The sequence below is a fragment of the Scyliorhinus torazame genome, chromosome 4 (assembly GCF_047496885.1).
Source record: "Scyliorhinus torazame isolate Kashiwa2021f chromosome 4, sScyTor2.1, whole genome shotgun sequence".
NCBI classification, from domain to species: Eukaryota; Metazoa; Chordata; class Chondrichthyes; order Carcharhiniformes; family Scyliorhinidae; genus Scyliorhinus; species Scyliorhinus torazame.
In genome coordinates this window covers 39,345,111-39,359,916 of record NC_092710.1, presented here as the reverse complement: position 1 = coordinate 39,359,916, position 14,806 = coordinate 39,345,111, and the positions used below count along the sequence as shown (strand labels likewise).

Genomic DNA, 14,806 nt, shown 5'->3' with positions numbered 1-14,806 from the left:
TATCGAGTTGCTCTTAACGAGTTACTTGTGTTTTCAATTGGAACAAATAGCTTTCTGTCTATCAATTAAACTTATGCTGCAAAGGTTGGGTGAGCGATGAGAGTTGGTAAACTTTCCAGTGGGTGTTGTATTGAGACATACTATGTACAGTTCTGGTCACCTCGTTACAGATAGGATGTCATTGCACTCGTGAGGGGACAGAGGAGATTTACGAGGATGTAGCCCGGTCTGGAAAACTGCAACTTAGAGGAAAGATTGGGGCTGGAATTCTCCCGCCGTTGGGATTCTCTTTTCTTGCTAGCAAGGCATCCCTGCCCACGGATTTCCCGGAGCCAGGGGTGCCAATGGGAAATCCCATTGACAAGCGGCAGGAAGAGAGCATCCCGCTGCCAACGAACGGCGTGCCGGCCAAAACATGTGGCTGGGGAACCGGAGAATCCCGGCCAGGAACGTGAGGCTGGGAATGGGAGAATCCAGCCCTGGGTGGACTGGGTTAAATTAAGTTGTAGGTTCTGGAATCTGAAACGAGAACACAGGAGGCAGGAAAACCTCAGCAGGTCTGCCACCATCAGAGAATCAGAATTAACGCTTCGAGTCCCTTGGTCCTTCATCAGAACTGAAGAGAGGGAGAAAGTGTTCCTGCAGCTCAAACACATTCTCTGTCCATTCAGTTCTGACGAGGAGTGGAGGGACTCGAAGTGTTAACTTGGATTGACTGGGGTTACGCTCCTTGGACCAGAGTGGGCTGAGGGGAGGTTAGATTGAGATACCCCAAATTGTGAGGGGAACTGGAGGAAGTTAACGGGGAGGCCCTGTGTAATTTAGCAGGGAGGGCAGCGGCTGAGGGAGGACATAGGTTTAAAGCGATTGGTAGAAAGATTAGAGGAGGGCTGAGGTGAAACGTTCTCACCCAGAGGGTTGTGGGCCTCGAACTCACTACAAAAGGGTGGTAGAGGTTGCAACCCTCTTTTCGAAGAGGGGAACTCGCCCCCTCCCCCCTTCAGCGTGTTGCGCGGTGGTGGGTGACGGCCTGCTGTTGCCTGATGGCTGGATCGTCTGGTGTCCCCGCCCCCCTCACCCCTTCCCGCTGTCAGTGAGAATTCCCATTGAACCCGCCCCCTGCTACCAGGAAGCCCACGAAGTGTGTTCACCGTCGGCAGGACCAGTAGTTGCTGCTGGTGAGAACGGCCAGAAAATCCGCCCCCGCTCCCCCCCCGACCTTCCCCTGTTGCTCTCATTTGTGGCTATAAATATAGCGGTTAATAAGGTCGCCTTTCTTAATTCTAATTATGAATATGCTTTCAGAGTCGCCAGTTATCTCTCGATACCGCCACAAGGTTCAACCGAATACCGATCAAAGAGCCAATACACCAGTTAGTTAGTTCAAAGTCAATGGTACTTTATTTACACACAGTATGATTTACTCATGCACAATAACACTACAAGCTAAACTATATCTATCATTAACACCTATACTTAACTTCGGGTGCCCACTTAGGTCAGAGGAACAGTGGCCGTTGTTCGGATCTGAGGCTGTTGGGTTCGAAGATGTAACCGGAGTATAACTAAGGTCGTCCGTCTGGTAGCGAGCGTTGAACTTGAACTTACTTGCTTCTGGGGGTGCAGGTGGAGGGGTCTCTCCACCTGCACCTTCCAAGAGAGCGAACACATGGTGGGGTTCCTTCTTATACTTGGGGGGGGGGGGGGGGCTTCGCGCGCTTTTAGGCGGGCCTTAAACTTAGTCCCAATCAATTGGGCAGCTTCTCGATCACCGCCAGCGATCTGAGCCAATAAAAGGGCGGGTGCCTTGATGGCTGGGCGTGTCCTAAGTGGCCGGCGGCCTTGCTTTGTTTGTGTCTTCTTGCTGGGGTAGTGGCGCCGGAATGTCTGGGACGGTATCGGCTACCTGAGCACCAGTCTTTTGTATATCGGAGATAGGCCATCAATGTGCAAATCAACCCAGGGTTTCGGTTCTGTCCACAGTCTGTCTTCTAAATACACATTCAGGCTTTGTGCCTGCTTGTTACTTTGCATTGTCATTTTTTTCCCTGTATGCTCTACTGGTGTTCATTTTATATGCTGAAAGTGGCCATCCCAGATGGCTACACCCCTAAAGGTGTTTGGCTATGCACCTCCCTGTATATGCTGTAAACTGCAGGGTCACAGTCCAAATGCTGGAGAGTGGGATCAGGCGCGGTGAGGGGGCTGGTTTTCTGGCTGGAGAAGACACGATGGGAGAAGTGGCTTCTTTCGGTGCTGTAAACACAAAATGACTCTTCTGTCTGGGAGAGGAACCTGTTGGGTGAAGGGAAGTTGAATTCCATTGCAGTTTCTGTCATTTTTCAATTTGAAATGTTTTCTCCTGAGGCAGTGTTCCTGACGGCCAATGAATATTGTAAATATTCTTGAGAATTACGACTGCACAGTGATGCCGAGGAGTCAAACAATATTGTATGGCGACAAGTCAGATTTCATTGCACTCGACGCAGTTTTCAAGTTGAAATGATTTGCGATGTACTTCCACGATTAAAGTACATTTTTGGTGAACGTAAAGTAAATATTTTAATTCCAAAGGTAACGATCAGTTTTGAATGTTCACACTGTAGTCCACATACTCACAAGTCCAACATGTTTGTCTTTCTTGGATTGGATTTGGATTTGTTTATTGTCATGTGTACTGAGGTACAGTGAAAAGTATTTTTCTGCGAGCAGCTCAACAGATCATTAAGTACATGGGAAGAAAAGGGAATAAAAGAAAATACATAATAGAGCAACACAACATCTACAATGTAACCGGATGAAGCATACAGGGTGTAGTGATAATGAGGTCAGTCCATAAGAGGGTCATTTAGGAGTCTGGTGACTGTGGGGAAGAAGCTGTTTTTGAGTCTGTTCGTGCGTGTTCTCAGACTTCTGTATCTCCTGCCCGATGGAAGAAGTTGGAAGAGTGAGTAAGCCGGGTGGGAGGGATCTTTGATTATGCTGCCCGCTTTCCCCAGGCAGCGGGAGGTGTAGATGGAGTCAATGGATGGGAGGCAGGTTCGTGTGATGGACTGGGCGGTGTTCACGACTCTCTGAAGTTTCTTGCGGTCCTGGGCCGAGCAGTTGCCATACCGGGCTGTGATGCAGCCCGATAGGATGCTTTCTGTGGTGCATCTGTAAAAGTTGATAAGGGTTCTTCCACCACAGATGTAAAAAACAAACATTTGTTGAACGGATCAAATGGTCGGTGTGAAACATCAGGCAAATGGCCAGGATTTAAGAGTCAAAATTCATGTCTTAAGACGTTCAATGAAATCATGGCTCGGTTTCTCTTTTCAAGAAGCTGAAGATATACCCTAACCCTAAATTAAGGGGATCAAAGAATATGGGGGGGGGGGGGGGAGAGAGTGGGATTAGGCTACTGAGCTGATCAGCCATGATCATAATGAATGGTGGAGCAGGGTTGAAGGGCCGAATGGCCTCCTTCTGCTCCTATTTCCAATGTTTCTATGGCTGACCTGTGGCCTAACTTCATACGCCTGCCTTTAGCCCATATTCTTTAGTTTCTTTGCTCAACAAAAATCTATCGATCTCAGATTTAAAATGAACTGTTCTGGCTTCACCTGCGGTTTGTGAGAGAGGGTTCTAAACCTCGACCACCCTTTGAAGAAGAAGTTCTTCCAAACATCTCTCCTGAACGGTCTGGCCCCATCTTTAGACGCTGGGCCTGAATTTTAGAATCTCCAATTAGTGGAAATAGTTTATCTTTATTTACCCTGTCTTTCCCCGTTAATATCTTGAAGACCGATCAGATCACCAGATTTTGATAATTCTTAGAGATTCTGATTTCACCATCCTTTCCGATAATGTTACCAACACTCTGGATGGTGAACATCCTGCTCATTACCCCTCTGCATCTTACGACATTTTGGAACTTAGGACTTAGCAGGAGGGGGAGGCCCTTCAAGCCTGTCCCGCCCTGCCGATGGCGCCCCCTCCAACTGGGACGCATTCCCAGATAGAGGAGGGTGTGGGGTGCCTTGGCGGCCGGAAAATGCCGCCATTCGCTGTGGCTTCTACTGTACTTCCCCCACCTGCTCTGCCAAAACCTTTGGGTGGGATTCTCTATTCTCCCCCGCGGCGTGTCTCTCAGAGGCAGAAGGCGACACTACGTTGGCTGGCGGTGGGATCCTCTGATCCTGCAGCTATCGATGGGATTTCCCGTTCATTCCACCCCACGCTGCCGGGAAACAGGCAGCGATGATGTACCGCCAGCAGGTCCAGGAGGTCCTTTATCATGTGCTGGATTATCCGCACCGCAACGCCGAAATCGCGGCCGGCGGCAGGGCAGTAACTTCATTTTCACAGTAACTTCATTTGAAGCCTACTTGTGACAATAAGCGATTTTCATTTCATTCTCCAGGAAACTTGTGGGAAAAAATTGAAAGTTAACAGTGTTTAATGTTTATCCAGCAATTTTATTTCCGATTCCCAACATTTATGTGATTAATGCAATGGGAGTTGTATTTATTCAGACACATTTCTGCTGCAGCAATGAGATCCGAACAAACACGGTGGGATTTAACGCTTTCAGCGGGATGCGCGTTTGCCGAAATCGCGCATCCCGCGGAAAGCGTCCATTTCAGCTGCTCCGCTCCCGCCCGCCAAATGGCGGCGGGAAAGCAGCCGGCGGAGATCCCGCTTCCGCCGGGACATTAAATCCGCACTACTGCCCTGTGACTGGCAGAGACCCCGCCCCCCAGGGCGGCGGCCAATCAGCGGAGGCGCCCCTCCAGCAGCGGCCAATCAGAGGAGGCGCCCCTCCAGCAGCGGCCAATCACAGGCCAGGCTGCTCGGCAGCGCCGGCCGGAGCTGTGGTCACCGCCGGTTCTGCAGCCGCGGATTCAGCGCCGACCTGGTCAGTGCGGCCGGGAGGCTGCGGGGCGGAGCGGCGGGAGGCTGCGGGGCGGGGCGGCGGGGGCCCCGGAGAGGAGCGCCGGCGGGAGGCGGGGACAGAACGGCCATCGGACGGGCAGCTTTCCTCTCGGGATTCTCGCCACTCCCGCTGTGTCTGTCCGTTTGGCGGGTTCCCCGCCCACAGCGTTTACTTTCCGGGGGAGAGTGATACAGTAAGCGGTCGGCAGGGGGAGACAATGAGCGGGCGGCAGGGGGAGTGAGTGAGCGGGCGACAGGGGGAGACAGTGAGCGGGCGGCAGGGGGAGTGACTGAGCGGGCGGCAGGGGGAGACAGTGAGCGGGCGGCAAGGGGAGACAGTGAGCGGGCAGCAGGGGGAGACAGTGTGCGGGCGGCAGGGGGAGACAGTGAGCGGGCGGCAGGGGGAGACAGTGAGCGAGCGGCAAGGGGAGTGAGTGAGCGGGTGGCAGGGGGAGACAGTGAGCGGGTGGCAGGGGGAGACAGCGCGCGGGCGGCAGGGGGAGACAGTGAGCGGGCGGTAGGGGGAGACTGAGCGGGTGGCAAGGGGAGACAGTGAGCGGGCGGTAGAGGGAGACAGTGAGCGGGCGGCAGGGGGAGACAATGAGCGAGCGGCAGGGGGAGTGAGTAAGGGGGCGACAGTGAACGGGCGGCAGGGGGAGTGAGTGAGCGGGCGGCAGGGGGAGACAGTGCGCGGGCAGCAGGGGGAGACAGTGCGTGGGCGGCAGGGGGAGACAGTGCGCGGGCAGCAGGGGGAGACAGTGCATGGGCGGCAGGGGGAGACAGTGAGCGAGCGGCAGGGGGAGACAGTGAACGGGCGGCAGGGGGAGACAGTGAGCGGGCAGCAGGGGGAGACAGTGCGCAGGCGGCAGGGGGAGACAGTGAGCGGGCGGCAGGGGGAGACAATGAGCGAGCAGCAGGGGGAGTGAGTAAACGGGCGGCAGGGGGCGACAGTGAGCGGGCGGCAGGGGGAGACAGTGCGCGAGCGGCAGGGGAGACAGTGCGCGGGCGGCAGGGGGAGACAGTGAGCGGGCAGCAGGGGGAGACAGTGAGCGGGCAGCAGGGGGAGACAGTGCGCGGGCGGCAGGGGGAGACAGTGAGCGGGCGGCAGGGGAGACTGCACGGGCGGCAGGCGGACACAGTGCGCGGGCGACAGGGGAGACAGTGAGCGGGCGGCAGGTGGAGACAGCGGGCGGCAGGTGGAGACAGCGTGCGGCAGGCGGAGACAGTGCGCGGGCGGCAGGGGGAGACAGTGCGCGGGCGGCAGTGGGAGACAGTGAGCGGGCGGCTGGGGGAGACAGTGAGCGGGCGGCAGGCGGAGACAGTGCGCGGGCGGCAGGGGGAGACAGTGCGTGGGCGGCAGGGGGAGACAGTGAGCGGGCGGCAGGGGGAGACAGTGTTCGGGCGGCAGGGGGAGACAGTGTGCGGGCGGCAGGGGGAGACAGTGTGCGGGCGGCAGGGGGAGACAGTGAGCGGGCGGCAGGGGGAGACAGTGCGCAGGCGGCAGGGGTAGACAGTGAACGGGCGGCAGGGGGAGACAGTGAGCGGGCGGCAGGGGGAGACAGTGAGCGGGCGGCAGGGGGAGACAGTGCGCGCGCGGCAGGGGGAGACAGTGCACAGGCGGCAGGGGGAGACAGTGCGCGGGCGGCAGGGGGAGACAGTGCGTGGGTGGCAGGGGGAGACAGTGCGAGGGCGGCAGGGGGAGACAGTGAGCGGGCGGCAGGGGGAGACAGTGCGCAGGCGGCAGGGGGAGACAGTGAGCAGGCGGCGGGGGGAGACAGTGCGCGGGCAGCAGGGGGAGACAGTGAGCGGGCGGCAGGGGGAGACAGTGCGCGTGCGGCAGGGGGAGACAGTGAGCGGGCGGCAGAGGAGACTGAGCAGGCGGCAGGGGGAGACAGTGCGCAGGCGGCAGGGGGAGACAGTGAGCGGGCGGCAGGGGGAGACAGTGCGCAGGCGGCAGGGAGAGACAGTGAGCGGGCGGCAGGGGGAGACAGTGAGCGGGCGGCAGGGGGAGACAGTGAGCGGGCGGCAGAGGAGACAGTGATCAGGCGGCAGGGGAAGACAGTGCGCGGGCAGCAGGGGGAGACAGTGAGCGGGCAGCAGGGGGAGACAGTGAGCGGGCGGCAGGGGGAGACAGTGCGCGGGCGGCAGGCGGAGACAGTGCGCGGGCGGCAGGGGGAGACAGTGAGCGGGCGGCAGGGGGAGACAGTGAGCGGGCGGCAGGGTGAGACAGTGCACGGGCGGCAGGGGGAGACAGTGAGCGGGCGGCAGGGGGAGACAGTGCGCGGGCGGTAGGCGGAGACAGTGAGCGGGCGGCAGGGGGAGATAGTGAGCGGGCGGCAGGGGGAGACAGTGAGCGGGCGGCAGGGGGAGACAGTGCGCGGGCAGCAGGGGGAGACAGTGTGCAGGCGGAGACAGTGCGCGGGCGGTAGGGGGAGACAGCGAGCGGGTGGCAGGGGCAAACAGTGAGCGGGCGGCAGGGGGAGACAGTGCGCGGGCAGCAGGGGGAGACAGTGCGTGGGCGGCAGGGGGAGACAGTGAGCGAGCGGCAGGGGGAGACAGTGAGCGAGCGGCAGGGGGAGACAGTGAGCGAGCGGCAGGGGGAGACAGTGAGCGGGCGGCAGGGGGAGACAGTGCGCAGGCGGCAGGGGGAGACAGTGTGCGGGCAGCAGGGGGAGACAGTGCCTGGGCGGCAGGGGGAGACAGTGCGTGGGCGGCAGGGGGAGACAGTGAGCGGGCAGCAGGGGGAGACAGTGAGCGGGCAGCAGGGGGAGACAGTGAGCGGGCGGCAGGCGGAGACAGTGAGCGGGCAGCAGGGGGAGACAGTGCGAGGGCGGCAGGGGGAGACAGTGCACGGGCGGCAGGGGGAGACAGTGAGCGGGCGGCAGGGGGAGACAGTGCGCAGGCGGCAGGGGGAGACAGTGAGCGGGCGGCAGGGGGAGACAGTTCGCGGGCAGGAGGGGGAGACAGTGAGCGGGCGGCAGGGGGAGACAGTGCGCGGGTGGCAGGGGGAGACAGTGAGCGGGCGGCAGAGGAGACAGTGAGCAGGCGGCAGGGGGAGACAGTGCGCGGGCAGCAGGGGGAGACAGTGAGCGGGCGGCAGGCGGAGACAGTGAGCGGGCGGCAGGGGGAGACAGTGCGCGGGCGGCAGGCGGAGACAGTGCGCGGGCGGCAGGGGGAGACAGTGAACGGGCGGCAGGGGGAGACAGTGAACGGGCGGCAGGGGGAGACAGTGAGCGGGCGGCAGGGTGAGACAGTGAGCGGGCGGCAGGGTGAGACAGTGAGCGGGCGGCAGGGGGAGACAGTGAGCGGGCGGCAGGCGGAGACAGTGAGTGGGCAGCAGGGGGAGACAGTGAGCGGGCGGCAGGGGGAGACAGTGAGCGGGCGGCAGGGGGAGACAGTGCGCGGGAAGCAGGGGGAGACAGTGCGCGGGCGGCAGGCGGAGACAGTGCGCGGGTGGCAGGCGGGAGACAGTGAGCGGGCGGCAGGGGGAGACAGTGAGCGGGCGGCAGGGGGAGACAGTGCGCGGGCAGCAGGGGGAGACAGTGCGTGGGCGGCAGGGGGAGACAGTGCGCGGGCAGCAGGGGGAGACAGTGAGCGGGCGGCAGGGGGAGACAGTGAGCGGGCAGCAGGGGGAGACAGTGCGCAGGCGGCAGGGGGAGACAGTGAGCGAGCGGCAGGGGGAGACAGTGAGCGGGCGGCAGGGGGAGACAGTGAGCGGGCGGCAGGCGGAGACAGTGCGCGGGCGGCAGGGGGAGACAGTGAGCGGGCGGCAGGGGGAGACAGTGAGCGGGCAGCAGGGGGAGACAGTGCGCGGGCGGCAGGTGGAGACAGTGAGTGGGCAGCAGGGGGAGACAGTGAGCGGGCGGCAGGGGGAGACAGTGAGCGGGCGGCAGGGGGAGACAGTGAGCGGGCGGCAGGCGGAGACAGTGCGCGGGCGGCAGGGGGAGACAGTGCGCGGGCGGCAGGTGGAGACAGTGAGCGGGCGGCAGGGGGAGACAGTGAGCGGGCGGCAGGGGGAGACAGTGAGCGGGCGGCAGGGGGAGACAGTGCGCAGGCGGCAGGGGGAGACAGTGAGCGAGCGGCAGGGGGAGACAGTGAGCGGGCGGCAGGGGGGAGACAGTGAGCGGGCGGCAGGCGGAGACAGTGCGCGGGCGGCAGGGGGCGACAGTGAGCGGGCGGCAGGGGGAGACAGTGAGCGGGCGGCAGGGGGAGACAGTGCGCGGGCGGCAGGTGGAGACAGTGAGTGGGCAGCAGGTGGAGACAGTGAGCGGGCGGCAGGGGGAGACAGTGAGTGGGCAGCAGGGGGAGACAGTGAGTGGGCAGCAGGGGGAGACAGTGAGCGGGCGGCAGGCGGAGACAGTGCGCGGGCGGCAGGGGAGACAGTGCGCGGCCGGCAGGGGGAGACAGTGCGCGGGCGGCAGGGGAGACAGTGAGCGGGCGGCAGGGGGAGACAGTGAGTGGGCAGCAGGGGGAGACAGTGAGTGGGCAGCAGGGGGAGACAGTGAGTGGGCAGCAGGGGGAGACAGTGAGTGGGCAGCAGGGGGAGACAGTGAGTGGGCGGCAGGGGGAGACAGTGCGCGGGCGGCAGGGGGAGACAGTGCGCGGGCGGCAGGGGGAGACAGTGTGCGGGCGGCAGGGGAGACAGTGCGCGGGCGGCAGGGGGAGACAGTGAGCGGGCAGCAGGGGGAGACAGTGCGCAGGCGGCAGGGGGAGACAGTGAGCGAGCGGCAGGGGGAGACAGTGAGCGGGCGGCAGGGGGAGACAGTGAGCGGGCGGCAGGCGAGACAGTGCGCGGGCGGCAGGGGGAGACAGTGAGCGGGCGGCAGGGGGAGACAGTGAGCGGGCAGCAGGGGGAGACAGTGCGCGGGCGGCAGGTGGAGACAGTGAGTGGGCAGCAGGGGGAGACAGTGAGCGGGCGGCAGGGGGAGACAGTGAGCGGGCGGCAGGGGGAGACAGTGAGCGGGCGGCAGGCGGAGACAGTGCGCGGGCGGCAGGGGGAGACAGTGCGCGGGCGGCAGGTGGAGACAGTGAGTGGGCAGCAGGGGGAGACAGTGAGCGGGCGGCAGGGGGAGACAGTGAGTGGGCGGCAGGGGGAGACAGTGAGCGGGCGGCAGGGGGAGACAGTGAGCGGGCGGCAGGGGGAGACAGTGCGCAGGCGGCAGGGGGAGACAGTGAGCGGGCGGCAGGGGGAGACGGTGAGCGGGCGGCAGGGGGAGACAGTGAGCGGGCGGCAGGCGGAGACAGTGCGCGGGCGGCAGGGGGAGACAGTGAGCGGGCGGCAGGGGGAGACAGTGCGCGGGCGGCAGGGGGAGACAGTGCGCGGGCGGCAGGGGACACAGTGAGCGGGCGGCAGGGGGAGACAGTGAGTGGGCAGCAGGGGGAGACAGTGAGTGGGCAGCAGGGGGAGACAGTGAGTGGGCAGCAGGGGGAGACAGTGAGTGGGCAGCAGGGGGAGACAGTGAGTGGGCGGCAGGGGGAGACAGTGCGCAGGCGGCAGGGGGAGATAGTGCGCGGGCGGCAGGGGGAGACAGTGAGCGGGCGGCAGGGGGAGACAGTGTGCGGGCGGCAGGGGAAGTGAGTAAGCGGGCGGCAGGGGGAGACAGTGAGCGGGCGGCAGGGGGAGACAGTGCGCGGGCGGCAGGTGGAGACAGTGAGTGGGCAGCAGGTGGAGACAGTGAGCGGGCGGCAGGGGGAGACAGTGAGTGGGCAGCAGGGGGAGACAGTGAGTGGGCAGCAGGGGGACACAGTGAGCGGGCGGCAGGCGGAGACAGTGCGCGGGCGGCAGGGGGAGACAGTGCGCGGGCGGCAGGGGGAGACAGTGCGCGGGCGGCTGGGGAGACAGTGAGCGGGCGGCAGGGGGAGACAGTGAGAGGGCAGCAGGGGGAGACAGTGAGTGGGCAGCAGGGGGAGACAGTGAGTGGGCAGCAGGGGGAGACAGTGAGTGGGCAGCAGGGGGAGACAGTGAGTGGGCGGCAGGGGGAGACAGTGCGCGGGCGGCAGGGGGAGACAGTGCGCGGGCGGCAGGGGGAGACAGTGAGCGGGCGGCAGGGGAGACAGTGCGCGGGCGGCAGGGGGAGACAGTGAGCGGGCAGCAGGGGGAGGACAGTGCGCAGGCGGCAGGGGGAGACAGTGCGCAGGCGGCAGGGGGAGACAGTGAGCGAGCGGCAGGGGGAGACAGTGAGCGGGCGGCAGGGGGAGACAGTGAGCGGGCGGCAGGCGGAGACAGTGCGCGGGCGGCAGGGGGAGACAGTGAGCGGGCGGCAGGGGGAGACAGTGAGCGGGCAGCAGGGGGAGACAGTGCGCGGGCGGCAGGTGGAGACAGTGAGTGGGCAGCAGGGGGAGACAGTGAGCGGGCGGCAGGGGGAGACAGTGAGCGGGCGGCAGGGGGAGACAGTGAGCGGGCGGCAGGCGGAGACAGTGCGCGGGCGGCAGGGGGGAGACAGTGCGCGGGCGGCAGGTGGAGACAGTGCGCGGGCGGCAGGTGGAGACAGTGAGTGGGCAGCAGGGGGAGACAGTGAGCGGGCGGCAGGGGGAGACAGTGAGTGGGCGGCAGGGGGAGACAGTGAGCGGGCGGCAGGGGGAGACAGTGAGCGGGCGGCAGGGGGAGACAGTGCGCTGGCGGAAGGGGGAGACAGTGAGCGAGCGGCAGGGGGAGACAGTGAGCGGGCGGCAGGGGGAGACAGTGAGCGGGCGGCAGGCGGAGACAGTGCGCGGGCGGCAGGGGGAGACAGTGAGCGGGCGGCAGGGGGAGACAGTGAGCGGGCGGCAGGGGGAGACATGCGCGGGCGGCAGGTGGAGACAGTGAGTGGGCGGCAGGTGGAGACAGTGAGCGGGCGGCAGGGGGAGACAGTGAGTGGGCAGCAGGGGGAGACAGTGAGTGGGCAGCAGGGGGAGACAGTGAGCGGGCGGCAGGCGGAGACAGTGCGCGGGCGGCAGGGGAGACAGTGCGCGGGCGGCAGGGGGAGACAGTGCGCGGGGCGGCAGGGGGAGACAGTGCGCGGGCGGCAGGGGAGACAGTGAGCGGGCGGCAGGGGGAGACAGTGAGTGGGCAGCAGGGGGAGACAGTGAGTGGGCAGCAGGGGGAGACAGTGAGTGGGCAGCAGGGGGAGACAGTGAGTGGGCAGCAGGGGGAGACAGTGAGTGGCCGGCAGGGGGAGACAGTGCGCAGGCGGCAGGGGGAGACAGTGCGCGGGCGGCAGGGGGAGACAGTGAGCGGGCGGCAGGGGGACAGTGTGCGGGCGGCAGGGGAAGTGAGTAAGCGGCAATAGAGATGAGAGGTAAATGGTTCCTTTGGATAGATATTAATCAGTGAGAATCTCTCAATCAAAATTGTTTAGCCATTCAGGTCATAGTCCCTGAACATCACCCCATGACCGCTCACCCCCCCCCCATGTCCATCCCCCTCACCTCCATCCCTCCACCTCCAACCACTCACCCATCCACCATCTCTGAACCCCCCCTGTAAACACTGACACACTCCCTGAACCCCCCCTGTAAACACTGACACACTCCCTGAACCCCCCTGTAAACACTGACACGCTCCCTGAACCCCCCATGTAAACACTGACACACTCCCTGAACCCCCCATGTAAACACTGACACACTCCCTGAACCCCTCCTGTAAACACTGACACACTCCCTGAACCCCCCCTGTAAACACTGACACACTCCCTGAACCCCCCCCTATAAACACTGACACACTCCCTGAACCCCCCCCTGTAAACACTGACACACTCCCTGAACCCCCCTGTAAACACTGACACGCTCCCTGAACCCCCCATGTAAACACTGACACACTCCCTGAACCCCCCATGTAAACACTGACACACTCCCTGAACCCCCCCTGTAAACACTGACACACTCCCTGAACCCCCCCTGTAAACACTGACACACTCCCTGAACCCCCCCCTATAAACACTGACACACTCCCTGAAACCCCCCTGTAAACACTGACACACTCCCTGAAACCCCCCTGTAAACACTGACACACTCCCTGAAACCCCCTGTAAACACTGACACACTCCCTGAATCCCCCTGTAAACACTAACACTCCCTGAAACCCCCCTGTAAACACTGACACACTCCCTGAAACCCCCCTGTAAACGCTGACACACTCCCTGAAACTCCCCTGTAAACACTGACACTCTCCCTGAAACCCCCCTGTAAACACTGACACACTCCCTGAAACCCACCCTGTAAACACTGACACACTCCCTAACCCCCCTGTAAACACTGACACACTCCCTAACCGCCCCCCCCGTAAACACTGACACACTCCCTGAAACCACCCCTGTAAACACTGACACACTCCCTGAATCCCCCATGTAAACACTGACACACTCCCTGAACCCCCTGTAAACACTGACACACTCCCTGAAACCCCCCTGTAAACACTGACACACTCCCTGAAACCCCCTGTAAACACTGACACACTCCCTGAAATTCCCCCTGTAAACACTGACACACTCCCTGAACCCCCCCCTGTAAACACTGACACACTCCCTGAAACCCCCCTGTAAACACTGACACGCTCCCTGAAACCCCCCTGTAAACACTGACACACTCCCTGAAACTCCCCCGTAAACACTGACACACTCCCTGAAACCCCCCTGTAAACACTGACACACTCCCTGAAACCCACCCTGTAAACACTGACACACTCCCTAAACCCCCCCCCTGTAAACACTGACACACTCCCTAACCCCCCCCCCCCCTGTAAACACTGACACACTCCCTGAAACCACCCCTGTAAACACTGACACACTCCCTGAACACCCCCCTGTAATCACTGACACACTCCCTGAACCCCCCCTGTAAACACTGACACACTCCCTGAACAACCCCCTGTAAACACTGACACACTCCCTGAACCCCCCCTGTAAACACTGACACACTCCCTGAAACCCCCCCTGTAAACACTGACACACTCCCTGAAACCCCCCCTGTAAACACTGACACACTCCCTGAAACCCCCCCTGTAAACACTAACACACTCCCTGAAACCCCCCTGTAGACACTGACACACTCCCTGTAACCCCCCCTGTAAACACTGACACACTCCCTGAAACCCCCCCTGTAAACACTGACACACTCCCTGATCCCCCCCCCGTAAACACTGACACACTCCCTGAAACTCCCCCGTAAACACTGACACACTCCCTGAAACCCCCCTGTAAACACTGACACACTCCCTGAAACCCACCCTGTAAACACTGACACACTCCCTAAACCCCCCCTGTAAACACTGACACACTCCCTGAACCCCCCTGTAAACACTGACACGCTCCCTGATCCCCCCCTGTAAACACTGACACACTCCCTGAAACCCACCCTGTAAACACTGACACACTTCCTGAACCCCCCCTGTAAACACCGACACACTCCCTGAAACCCCCCTGTAAACACTGACACACTCCCTGAAACCCACCCTGTAAACACTGACACACTTCCTGACCCCCCCTGTAAACACCGACACACTCCCTGAAACCCCACTTGTAAACACTGACACACTCCCTGAAACCCCCCTGTAAACACTGACACACTCCCTGATCCCCCCTGTAAACACTGACACACTCCCTGAAACCCCCTGTAAACACTGACACACTCCCTGAACTCCCCTGTAAACACTGACACACTCCCTGAAACCCACCCCTGTAAACACTGACACACTCCCTGATCCCCCCCTGTAAACACTGACACGCTCCCTGAACCCCCCTGTAAACACTGACACACGCCCTGAAACCCCCCCTGTAAACACTGACACACTCCCTGAAACCCCCTGTAAACACTGACACACTCCCTGATCCCCCCATGTAAACACTGACACACTCCCTGAACCCCCCCTGTAAACACTGACACACTCCCTGAAACCCCCCTGTAAACACTGACA

General features: G+C 62.2%; 1 protein-coding gene across 1 annotated transcript in view; it reads left to right on the top strand.

Moving 5' to 3' along the window:
* Positions 1–4,948: 4,948 nt before the first annotated feature.
* Positions 4,949–14,806, top strand: part of LOC140410196 (uncharacterized) — a 37,924-nt gene continuing 28,066 nt past the window's right edge. The window contains exon 1 of the mRNA XM_072498167.1: positions 4,949–5,111. The gene's annotated coding sequence lies outside the window, so the exon portion shown is untranslated. The remainder of the gene's footprint in view (positions 5,112–14,806) is intronic.